This window comes from Monodelphis domestica, chromosome 7, assembly GCF_027887165.1.
Source record: "Monodelphis domestica isolate mMonDom1 chromosome 7, mMonDom1.pri, whole genome shotgun sequence".
NCBI lineage: Eukaryota > Metazoa > Chordata > Mammalia > Didelphimorphia > Didelphidae > Monodelphis > Monodelphis domestica.
In genome coordinates this window covers 102,501,934-102,515,437 of record NC_077233.1, presented here as the reverse complement: position 1 = coordinate 102,515,437, position 13,504 = coordinate 102,501,934, and the positions used below count along the sequence as shown (strand labels likewise).

The 13,504-nt window shown below is 34.5% G+C and overlaps 1 pseudogene; it reads right to left on the bottom strand.

The window, feature by feature from the left end:
• Positions 1-515: 515 nt before the first annotated feature.
• LOC100022861 (upstream-binding protein 1-like) lies at positions 516-1,989 on the bottom strand (annotated as a pseudogene).
• Positions 1,990-13,504: the final 11,515 nt, after the last annotated feature.

The window sequence follows — 13,504 nt, the reverse complement described above, 5'->3', positions numbered from 1 at the left end:
AAGAAAACTTTTTTCACATTCTTAATTTTTTTTTGTTTGAGTTTCCTTCCACAAAAAGATTAATGTGGGAAAATGTTTTAAATGATTGCACATGTAAAATCTGTATGAGATTGCTTACTATCTCAGTAAAGAAGTGGGGAGAGTAAAAGATAGAAAATCCAAAACTAAAAATTCTTTGAAAATTGTTGGAAATTGCTTTTACATTTATTTGGGATGGGAAGAATAAAATTACATTAAAAAATCATACCACCTTGAAAGTACTAAAAATTTAAAGAACTACAGAAGAAGCTCTAGAATAGTAGCATGAAAATCCTAAAATTTCTTTTTTTTTTTTAAGTTTTTGAAGGCAGTCCTTGATTCCTTTTGGGTATTTAGCTCTGCTGGCAAGGCACATCGGGAAAATTCTTTGAGATCTCTTCTGAGTGGGTAGTCATTTTACCTTGTTCTTTTTTTTAGTTTCTTGATTCAATTTTCTGCCCCCTGACAAACATGAAGGCAGAAGCATGTGGAAAGCCTTAGACCTCACCATTGCTACTATGATCTCCATGGCCTGCTTTTGGCTGCCTTTCCAGCCCTGGACCCCTGGGCTGCTCCTGGCAGACGTAGATAGTCCTACAGAGTCTAATTGTCCTAAATCTCAGGGAATTGTAGAGCCGAATGGCATCAGCTGGGCCACAGATTTGTATGAGGTCCTCTTTTGTCGATTTTAATAAATCTGCACATGAGAAATTGGTGAAGAGCCTCATGTAGGAGATGAACCTCTGCAGAAGCAGCCACTGCTGGGTTTCCTAGATGGTTACTGATGATTGTAATTGTTCATTGATGCCTAGACAAGTGCCGTCTCCTTTGTGATTTGGGGAGGAAGAATTGCTCTCAGGGACGCTGTAGGTGCTGTGCTGAGCAGAGGTGAAAGTGAGAGCAGGACCAGGGATGTCATTGGCTTTGGCTGCACTTGTGACAGGCCACGGGGAACACTCACTGAGGATGGTGGTGTCATATGAAGGCTGGTACTTTTCCTTCTCGTGGGCCGTCCTCTTCTCCATCTTTTCTCGGTCTGTTTTCTGTTTTCGATCTGCTCCTTTAGGCTTAAAAACTTTGATCTGGCAGCTGGCTGAGTGCAGGTGATCCGTGTAGTTGCCATTTTCATTCTGTTTAAAAGTGTCAACCTGGACTCTAAAAGGAACCCCCTTCTCACCCCCGTGCTTCCGTGGGGTAAACTCTGTGCTGATGCAGGGGACCTGAATAAAAACAGATGTGTGTTTTGCAGGGTCCCAGAGAAACTCAACTGCATTTAACTGGCCTGGATTTGTCCTTATGTCAATGACTCCAACAGATATTGGAATATGGAGATCAAGAAGTCGGTCCCCGGGTGACTCCACTTCCAGCCCTCCAGCTGCTGGTGCTCGGTGTACTGAAGTCGTCCTTCATGGAACATAACTCTGATGATGCTCTTCACCAACTTTCCACTGATCTCAGGCACATCTCCCACCTTCCAGTTGTCCAGCATCCGGATTTCATAGGATTGACTTGGTTCAGGTAAGCGAGACTCTCGTCGTACAGTTTAACAGCCGGGGATGTCCCAGCACACAGCACATACTGGAAGGGTGGCTGTTTGGGGTTTCCATCCAATGGAAGGCCAGACTCTTCCTCCTTGAAAATGGGTAGTGCCAACACATCACTTGCATCGTAGGTGCCGGCACCCAGCTCCTGGCCGATGTAGGCTGGCATCCAAGTCATGCACCAGACCTATCTCCACAGCCTCGTCCATCTTCAGCACCCAGGCCATGGCTGCAGAGAGAGCAGGAGCAGGAGGGGGAACAGCAGAAGATTGCAGGGGCATTCAGCAAGGCCAGGCAGCAAGTGTAATGTCAAGGAATATCAAAACTTAGAAGAGAGCAAAATAACTATATTCAAAGACTCAAAGAAAAATAGGAATTGGTTTCAGGACCAAAAATAATTCCCACAAGAGCTCAAAATGGATATAATTGTTTTTTTAAGAGTTTGAGGAAAAACTGAGAAAAGAACTGAGAAAGAAGAAAATCATGAAAATATAGTCACAAGCTTGATAAAGTAGGCATAAAAAATACTGAAGAAAATAATATCTTAAAAACAGAATAAGCCAAGTAGTAAAAGTGGCATAAAAATCCACTGAAGAAAAGAACTCCATAAAAAACCTAATTCCATATTGGCCAACCTACAGCATACATGTAAAAGAAGTTGCTCCTCTCCCCCTCTCCATGCACACCTGAGGACATTTCTCACATCACAAGCCCCTTTGCCCAGTAGTCCAAAAGGAGCACTTCTTCCCTCCCCCATCTAAAGTAAGGTAGGGGCTCATGTGTGATGTGAGGGTTGCAGTTTGGGCACTCAATCTCTAAAAGGGTCAAATTTACTTAAGAGAAGAAAAACTCAAAAAATAGAATTAGTCAAGTAGAAAGAAGGTATAAAAGATAACTGAAGAAAATAAGTCCTTAAAAGTTAGAATTAAGCAAGATAAAATATCAAATAATGACAAAACAAAATCCAAAGGATGGAAAAGTAGAAGAAAGTGTGAAATATCTCAATGATAACTTATGTGATAAATACCCAGAAAATAAAAAAATTAAGAATTATTGGACTACCAGAAAGATATGATCAAAATAAGAAATATTTCAATAAATTATTAAGGAAATCTTCCCCAATATTCCAAAAGTAAAACAGAAATTGAAAGAATCCACCAATCACTTTCTGAAAGAAATCACAAAATGAAAACTCCCACAAATATTATTGTCAAATTCCATATCTCTCAGGTCAAGGAGAAAATATTGCAAGCAACCTTTGACCCTTGTATTTGACTCTATGTTTTTAAAACATCATTCTTAGAAGTGATTCATAGGCTTCAGTCACTCAAACAGTCAAGAAACATTTCTTAAGTATACTGTATGCTAAGCAATGTAATTACAAAACAGTCCCTGTTCCTCACAATCTAATGGAGAAGATAACATACCAATAACAAAATATAAACAATTATATATAAATTATTTGGAAAAACCAACAAAAGGAATTGGAATAAAGGTGAATGCTTAATAAAAACAATTGACATTAATAATAAAAAATTTTAAAGTTTGCAAAGCACTTTATAAACATTTTATTTACCTTAAAAAAAACTCTTATTGGGGTTAGTAAAATATCTATTTTACTGAGGAGGAAGCTGAAGGAAGCAGTAAATTAATGTCAAACTACCAAAAGGGTCCCTCATATATGCATATCTTAAAATCCTCTGCTTTGGGAAAATAATGTATTTATAAAAGTAAATAAATGCAAAATAATTTCAAGATGGAAAACCATAGTACCTGAAGGGCTTTGACAAGACTTCAAAAGGATATAGTACCTGAGCAATAGCTAGGAAAAAAAAAACAACCTAGAAATCCTTAGAACTGTGAGTGAAAAGGGAATGTGTTTCACAAATGGGGAACTACTTATAGAAAACATGGGGAGAGGGATGGAATGTCATATGTAAGTAACATCCAGGGGACGAATATGAACAGAAGAAAGAATGCATAAAGGGGAATAAATATTAAAACTAGGAAGGAAACTGAGGGCATTTGTGTTGGGTTTTATTTTATGGCTGAGGATTTCTTATTTCATCCAAGAGGTAAAAGGAAACGATTAAAGAATTTTAATGAGGTGCATAATGTACTCGGATCTGTGTTTTAGAAATATCCATTTAATTGCAATATGAATGGAATTGAAAAGGTAGGCACCAGAGTCAAGAAAGACCAATTAGGGAACTATTCTCTCCTAGCACAAGATGAAATAGGAAGGCAAAGTCATAAACAGTTTCCCTTTCTCTCATCCTAAGATGCCCCACCTAACCTTTCTGTTCTCAGGGCAGCATGTGTAAAGAATAAACCAACCAAGTTCTCAGTCAGGGCAAGATTTCCTTTGAAAATTTTAAAACTTTAAAGTGACCAGTTCTGATTGAACATGTGGAAGGACTGGTTGAGTATACAAAGAGCTTACAAGCCACTTTAAAATCTATTCCTTTTGAAAACAAAGGCAGGAGAGAAGAAGGTACTGAAAGAGGGAAGAAATGACCTAGGTCAGAAAAGGTGTCAGTTCTGGAAATTATTTTTCATGAGTAAGTACAGGATCACATTTTGTTCCATTCAGAAAAAGAACAAAGACTAGTTGCTGGCCTTGCAGCCAAGTCCTCTAATGAGGTTGGCATCTCCTCACTGTGAGCAGAGTTCAAAGGAATTATAGATCATGGCAGGGAATTGAAAGCACTTCTTTAGGTGATAAAAAAAATGTTATAAACATGGAAATGCTGATGCATAAAAGGTCTCTTCAACCTCAGTGGAATTCATACATGCCACTGAAATTCCTAGCTCATAATTTTATTTGGTCTACTTTCTTTTACATGAAAAACCAAGTATAGAGTAGATAGGGCTGAATTAGGGGAAGGATACTAATGTGTCCAATGACCTGACATCTTCCCATGAGTACATCAATAATTCCAATCCCATTTATTTCACTTTAGTTATAAACTACAATTCTACTTTAGTCTTTCTATTGCCCTTGCCTGACATTTTTACTTCAGTCCTTATAGAGTCCTCCTCCCACTCATCCTTCTTTTGCTAAAATATTTTTTGTTTTAACTCTCTCATTGTCCCCAGACACACTGTATACCTGTAACATGAAAGATATGATTTCTTTGTAGGCAGGGTATGAATAGTGGGAATAATTTGAGAAGTAGGGAACCTTTAATTCAGTACCATTGACTCTGTGTTCTTTCACGGATGGAAAAGTAGATTCTTTTTTATTCTTGATCTTATAGTCTGGGAAAAAAACCAACAAACCAAGCTCCATAAACCAAAATACAAGAAATAGTCCTTTAAATGAATGATAGAAAAAGTTTGATAGCATTCATGATTTCATCATTCCTCTGGAAGATCTTTAAAAGATCTCCTTCACTCTGACATAGGTCTAATTTCTCAAATACACTAAGAACTAAGTCAAATTCATAAGAAATCAATCTTTCTCCAGCTGAAAAATACTCAAGAGATATGATGAACAGTCAGTTTTCAGATGAAGAAATCAAAACTATCAATAATCATATGAATAAAATGTTCTAAATTGTTCCTGATTAGAGAAATGCAAATCAAAACAACTCACACATAGCAGACTGGCCAATATGACAGTAAAGGAAAATAATAAATGTTGAAGGGGGTGTGGTAAATTTGGGACACTAATATATTGCTAGTGGAGCTGTAAATTGATCCAATCATTCTGGAAGGTAATTTAGAATTATGCCCAAAGGGTTTAAAAGAATTCATGTCCTTTAATCCAGTAATACCACTATTGAGTTTGTATCCCAAAGAGATAAAAAATAGGAAAGGTTCTGTTCATACAAAAATAGTTATAGCTTTGCTTTTTGTGATATCATAAAATTGGAACATGAAGGGGTGTCCCTTGATTGGGGAATGGCTGAACAAACTGGGGTATCTAATAGTGATGGAATACTATTATGCTGTAAGGAAGGAAGAACTGCTTGATTTCTATAAGAATTGGAAAGATCTCCATGAACTGATGTGGAATGAAATGAGCAGAACCAGGAGAACATTGTACACAGTATTGAAATATTGAGGAATGATCGAATGTGATATACTTTGCTACTAGCAGCAATGCAATGATCCAGGACAACTCTGAGGGACTTATGAGAAAGAACTCTACCCACATCTAGAAAATGAACTTTGGGAGTAGAAATCCAGAAGAAAATATATACTTGTTTGTATGGGTATATGATTTGGGGTTTTGGTTTTAAATGATTACTACAAAAATGAATAATATAGAAAATAGGATTTGAGTGAATATGTAAAAAACCCGGTAGAATTGCTTGACAGCTCTGGGAGGGGGGAGGGAGAATAGGGAATGGAGACAACAAGAATCATATAACCACAGAAAATTTTAAACAATAAAATAATGTTTAAAAAGAATGAAAAAGGTAGGGGAAAATGATCTCCTTCAAAAAATCTCTGATTTTATTACTTAATTTCTACTCCAAGGGAGATCATAGCAATTCCTTTAGATTTTAACCATAGCACATTCCAGTATGAATCTCTACTTGTTAAACATTTGAACAAAGGCAAATCACTCAACCTCAGTGTCCCCTCTATGAAATGAGAATAATATGTATAGCACTTACTTTGCATGGCTGTTCTAAGGATAAAAATATATGAAAACTGCTTTGTAAAGCTTAAAGTACTATGTCAATGTTAATCATTGCATAAATAAATATTTATTAAGTAGTTGCTAATGTGTCAGTCACTGTGCTAAGTACTGGGGCTACAAAGAAAAATATAAAGCATTCCTTACCTTCAAGGAGCTTACATTCAAATAATGACAAAAAACCCCCATCATAAATAAATCAGAACATACAAGATAAATGTAGATGAGAAAGAAAGGTCACCCATAAAGAGCTATAACTAGCATCTGGATGGACCAGGAAATGGTCTACTAGACTCTTATTTGAAATTAATCTTTTAAAAAGAAACTAGTTACTCTAAAAGTCAGAAATTGATAAAGAGGGTCATTCAGGCAGGAAGAAAAACCAGAGGAAAGGCCAAGACAGAAAATGGAATGTCATATTCTATGAATAACAAGTAAGCCAGTATGTCTAGATTCTGGATTACTTGGAATGGCATAGAATGGAAGAAGAATGGAAAGGTAGAATGAGTCCACATTCAGAAGAGTTTCAAATGTCAAAGAAAGAACTTCAATCCTGGAGACAATCATCATTAATAACTACTGATAGTAGTAATCAGTTGTTAGCATTGTTAGATATTTTTTATGATGCTATTACCAAAAGATGAAAAAATGTCACTACCCAGGGACCAGCCTTCTCCTGAAGATAATCTTTAAAAATTAAGCAGCTTTGTCCTTCAATAATAGATGAATAGTCTGTCAAGCAGTCTATTCTCAAGCTTGGAAGAACCTTGCTCTAATGGTTTAGCCTTCATATACCTACCATATTCAATGATGCAGACAGGCAGCTGTAACAAGCATTTATTAAATAACTAGTATGTATTAGGTACTGTGTTAAAAATTTGAGAAATATAATTTCTTTTGAGCATCACAAAAACCTTATTGAATAAGAACTAATGTTATCCTTATTTTACAATTGAGGTAATTGAGGTAGATAAGAGCTGTCCAGTCACACACAGCTAGTAAGTATCTGAGGAGGTATTTGAACAGAGATCTTTCTGGCCCCAGACCAAGCACTCTATCTAACATATTTACTACCTGCCTCCAATGATCAGGATGTGATATAGAAATTTATATCCATGTCTTCTGCACTTATGTTTTTCTTCAAAGCTATTGTCTTCATCATTTAGAACTGAATATAATTTTCACCTTGTTGATATCTATTTTTGGATGAAAATAAGTAAGGACAGTCTTTCAATAACTAACCTTGAGTTATACTTAAATACTTTTCAATTATGCAAGTTTTGAAAGATTTCCAAGTATGGTTTCTCAACGTATTGCCCAAAGACTTTAACTTATGAACTATTCTGCAATGGCATCCCACATCCTCATTACTCATGACTCCTGAGACACCTCTGAAGTGTCATTATTCAGAGCACACAAAAATTAATGGTTTATACCCTAGACAAAGAGATTCCAGAAAACAAAACACTGTTTAAAAACAAATGCTTAATATCTGGTGCATCTGATCCTGTATCAACTGGCTATAAATTTAACAAATAATGATAAATGGTGGACTTAAATGAAACAAATATTGTTCAGAATCCCTTAATCATACACTTTTTCAAATGAAAAGAAAATTTATATGAAATATGGCCCTTAGATGACTTTGTGAGAAAGTGAATTGCAATTACCATCAATTATATTTAAAAATAAAGTACTAATTAATTTCATTGTTTGATGTTTTTAATCCCAGAACAGTAGACATGAACAGAGGGGCAGTTATTTTTTAATTTATTTACTCATGACTTCTCTATCATAGGCACTATTCTCAAAAAAGGTTTGTATTTATTTTTAAAAACCAAGATATTCTTTAGTAGGGGCCAGATGTCTGCTCCTTCTTATACCACTTCAAATAAAACATAAGCCAGTTTGGAGAAATTATTAAGTGATTTAAGAAATTTATTTTCCCCATTGAAACTAATTCTTAAAAGGAATAATGAGGATGGGCTACATAATCTCTAAGTTATCTTCTAGCACTTGTCTTTGTGTGCCCACCCTTCTGCTCATAGCATTTTTATATGTCCTCATCATTCTAATAGATAATTTCGATTGTTGATTGATATGTTCATTTCTCTTTTCTTTTTCATTCTTCTAATTACTATTTCCAATTGGAAGCTAGTATTAATTATTCTTGCCAGGCCTATTCTCTCTTTTTCATTTCACCTTATTACCTCTTACTCTCTGATGAGTAGAGATATTTTAATTTTTTTTTACATTTTTGTCTCATATTATAACAGTACCATAAAGAGTTTTGAGGTACTACTTTCTCCTTTTAAAATATCTATTAGGAATAGGGTGGGATAAATTTAGATCTAACTAAAAAGACCTTTTGATTTGGAATTTATCATAAATATGTTAAAAGCCTAAGAAGGCTTTTAAAAGTTGATCTTCTGCCTTCTATTTTTTAAACGCATAAAAGTTCAACACCAATTCTACCATTTCTTTCTGTTATTGTACTTGGGGATGAAAAGGGATATCTCTGTTTAGAAAAGAAATTAGTAATATAATACCTTAGTTGGCAAATGCATGATTTATTTTCCTTTCTATTTGAGGGTCACCCCCCCTTTATCACTAGTTTTAAAATGTGGTGAAAGTGCCTGGGCTAGTAGAATTTTTTATCTTCATTGATGTTAGAACTGTATTGATTCTTCATTTCTACTGCTTGTTACTTATCCTTAATTATTATAGGTTTTACTGAATTGTTCCTTGAAACAGTGTTCAGGTTCTTTGCTTTTCCCAAAAAAGTAATTTGATACATCATTATTTTCCTAATTAGATTTACATTTATCCTGATAATCAGTTACTTTAACTTGTATTTTCTCATTATATTTATGATTTGACCAAATCCTAGCTTATTCACATATTATGACTTCATTTTTCATTGCTTTTGTCTCTTCTATTTCAATTCTACTTTTATTGCTTCTGGTATTAGTTTTACTTCCATTATTTTTCTCTGTTGCAAGAATATAAATATAAATATAAACTTCTGAAATATTGTATAATCAAGTTCAGATCTTCCTTTAATTCCTTTAGGTTGTCAGTAATTGAATGAAACTTAGGCCCCTCAGTTTTCCCTGCATTACTACCACTGGAGCTGTTTCATTATATATATATATTTAATCACTTTTCTCTGTTTTTGTTTACTTTTATTTATTAAATAACAGTTTTTTCTTTAACTTATGAATTTTATTTAGATGAATAATGTCTTTCCTTGCAAAATTTCTAGAGATTCTGTATAATTGATAGATCTGTGTTATTTTCTCTTAACACATTGATGTTAAACATCCTTGCTGCTCTATGCTTCCTATGAAAGAGCATTTTGTGGAAAATAAAGAAACTTTAGATTAACCTCAAATGCATTCTAAATTACCTCAGCCTACAATGTGGCTCAGGCTCTGAAAGCCTTTTATTAATTTGTTATTGACTCTTCTTTTTATATTCCCCATCAATCACAGACAACTTTTTTCTTTCTCCTCAAGCTCCTAACCTATTTCTTCATATTAGCAAATAACTTTACTGACTTCACTAAGAACAAGATTCTCTAATATTTTAATGTTCCCTTTTTCACACTCTGGAAGTCACTATGTATCATGTACTTTATTTTCTATCTTTTCAAAAAGAAAGAAAAGTGACCACATTCCTTTCAAGTGTTATTCTTCTCCAGAATACCCCAGATATCAGATTCTTACCTCCTCCAAGACCTTTCATTAATTACACCTGCTCTTTTGCATTACTCTTTCCATCTCCACGGACTTCTTCTTTGCCTATAAGCAGGGTATAAGTATCTCCAACCTTTAAAACTCTCTTTATCCTATCATTCAATGAAACTACCAATTCATCTCTCTCATATACTCACTCTCAACCTAAATAGAGTATTTATAATTGCTTTCCTGATTTGCATGGCTCCCCCAAGTAAGTTGAAAAGTTGCAACCTTGTAATTTGGCATTTGACATACCTACTCTCTTTAAACTGTCTTCGCATCATTTTGGGCTCTAAATGTATAAACTAAATAGTAACCATCAATAATAAATCTGTTTCAGATGTTTTCTCTGTCCTCATCTTCCTCAACCTCTCAGATACATCTTATTCTCTTAACCATCTTTGCTTGATTTACAAGGCATTGCACTTACCTTGTTCTCCCACATCTCTTTATGCCTCTTCCTTTTATGCTCTTCCTTCTTATACTTTTCATGTACACAGACCACCAGAGTTTTTTTTCTTTGGCCCTCCTCTCTATTATCTCTTCATTAGCAATTTCATTGATACCTAAATTCTCAACTACCATATAAGTCATCAACTATTAATCCTAAAATACATCTAATATATCTGTTCTGTTCCAACTTTCTATTGGACATCATTATGCGCTTGTCCTACTCCTTTTAAAAATGTAATTCATCCTAAACTAAACACATACTCTATTCTCCAAAATCTGACCCTTTTCATGACATTCTTATATTAATTATAAAACAATTTCCCTGATAAATACATAATCAGAACCTGGAGTTTTCTTTATTTGCATTTTCCTTTGTCCCCAACATTCAATTACTACCTGATCACCATAAATTATACCTGAAAAATCTGTTATAACTCAACCCTATTCTAGTTCTGATTCCATTTTTTTGGGAAAAAAGTGAAAAATGGGTCAAAGTGGGCATTGCATTATAGATACTATTGCTAAGGGAATTAATACTGGAAATATTAAGATGTCATCACTTTCAGGAATTTGAATTGCTAGAAATATGTCTTAGGATCACTTAAAGGACATTTAATTTCCTTATCTCCAAGTTCTCCCCAAACTTAACGATCCTGTCACAATTTGTGTTTATGTATTTATGTCTGTCTAAGTCTGCCTAAAATATTGCCCCTAAGAAGCTCAATCAGGCCTCTAAATTCATCATATGGGTAACACATGTATAATCCATTTGGAACTGCTTGTCAGCTATGGGAAGGGGGAAAGAAGAGAGAAGAGAGAGAAAATTAATCATGTAACCCTGGAAATTTTTTTTAAATTAAAAAAAAATCAAGTCATCATATGGGGACCATCTCCTTTAGAAATCCAAACTGGAAACTATAGTGTTCATATTCTCAGATAAAGTTACTAAACATTCCCAAAATGACATTTTTAAAAATAAAAGTTTTCTAAATTGACTTAATTAATTAACTTTAAAAAATCAAAGTTGTCAGTAACTCAACATCAGAAATGAACATGGTTTAAGTAATCTGTTTTGCCACCACATTTTAAGTGTCAGTAAGACTTTCTATCTATGTGTTGCTGAATCAACTTTTATGTCACTTCCAGAAATCTCCCCATCACAATCCAACTCTCCAGCCATCTCCACCACACTGGAAACTTTGACTGCATTCCTGGATCCCTCTCAGCTTTTATAGGTGAGCCTTCACCATTTTCTGCTTTCTAGGAAGCAGACCTTTAAAAGTGTTTCCTATTACTCCTTTCTGAAGTCCTCTATATTACACAAACCCCCAGTTTTTATTCTCCTTTATAGATTGCCTTCTCCCATTATAATGGAAGTTCCCTGAGAAAAGGAACTGTGTTATTTCCTTCTGTCTGTATCATTAGTACTTAGGAAAGTTCTTGACATATACTAAGAGCATATGAAATGCTTTATACGTCGCTCTCCCTATGCATTCTTCCACTAGAATGTGAACTCCTTGAGAATAAGGGCTCTCTTGATTTTTATTTGTATTCTTAAATTTTAGCAAGTGGAAATAGCAAGTGCTTAAAAATGTTATTTTATTCCATTTACTTCCCAGAGAGAAAGGAGGAAAATGGTTCCTCCAGGATCTTCCACTGAACCATTTAAGACTCAATTCATTCCCTTTTCAGTTATATACCAGTTCTATATTCCTTGTTAGCATATCAAATCACATTAATTTTTAAAGTGTGAATATTATGGTAAATTAAACTAACATATTTAAAGTATTGGGGAGTTGACAGGTGTGTTTATAGCATACAAATTAAATTCAGTTCCATAGTCTTCCAACAGAATGCAAGCTCATTGAAGACAGTAATTACTGCTTCATTTTTCTATTTATATACCCAGAGACCAAAGCAGATTTGGAACATTGTTAGGCACATGATAAAAGCTTATAAGACTGAGATGAATTGAATCATCTGAATGTTATACAAGGTGTTAGTACTATTATGTAAAACCTGAGAGTAGCATCTGAAATCTTCACAAAGGCTCAAGACTCTTTCTAAATTAAAATCTCATTATTTATTGAAAGCATTAGAAGGGTTTATAACTGAGGACCCTAATGTATTTCCTATGCACTTTATCAGGACAGGTTTATGCTAATTTTATGGGATTGTATTATTAATGATTAGAAACAGGTCATTGTAATGTAGAACAAATATATCCTTTCAAAGAAAGTTCATTTGGTAATTATATTGATGAAGATATATAGTAATATTGCTCTGTTTCAAATGTAAAAACCCCATGCCAAAAGTCTACTTCCCTGGTATAAATTAAGAGCATTTGTTTCCAGCTGTGGATGTGGAATAATTGAAACTACCTAAGGAAAAGAGAAATTAAGATTTAAGATTTATTTATTTATTTACATATAATATATATATATATATACATATATATATATACCTATGTATTTATATTTATATTTATATACACATATATCTGTGGAGAGCCATCACACTCCTACTGTCTGACAAAGTTACAGCCTGGGAAATTGGGGATGGTAAGGCAGCCCCCAGAAAATAAGGAACCCACTGAATCCTACTCTTTGTGACTTTTCTCTCTAATGGAATTGTTATGATTATTGTTCTCTCCCCAATACAGGAGAAATAACATGAGAGCAAATACTTACAGGATTAACATATATATAATCCCCCAAGATTATCACCGCAAAAGATTATAATCACAGAATTAAAACCTAAAGACCAATACCCACTACCTTTCCCTTCTGGCTTAAGCAAAGGCACACTTAAACACTCCACACCCATTGCAGGCAAAGCATGTCAGATAAATTAATCATCCCCTTGAAAAGACACATTCCATTAGTTTGTTATGTTTGTAACAGCCAAGCAACCTTGCTAGGTGCCTGAACCAATCACAAGAACTACACAACTTGGAAATTGAGGAAAATCCCAATTGTGGTCTGTCTTAAGTTACCCTTTAACCCCCTACCTAGCTACAAAATGTTTTGTTGTCATCTCCTAAGTAATTGTGATTGATTGTAAAAGCTAACCAAGAGTAAACAATGATTCTCCTAACAGGT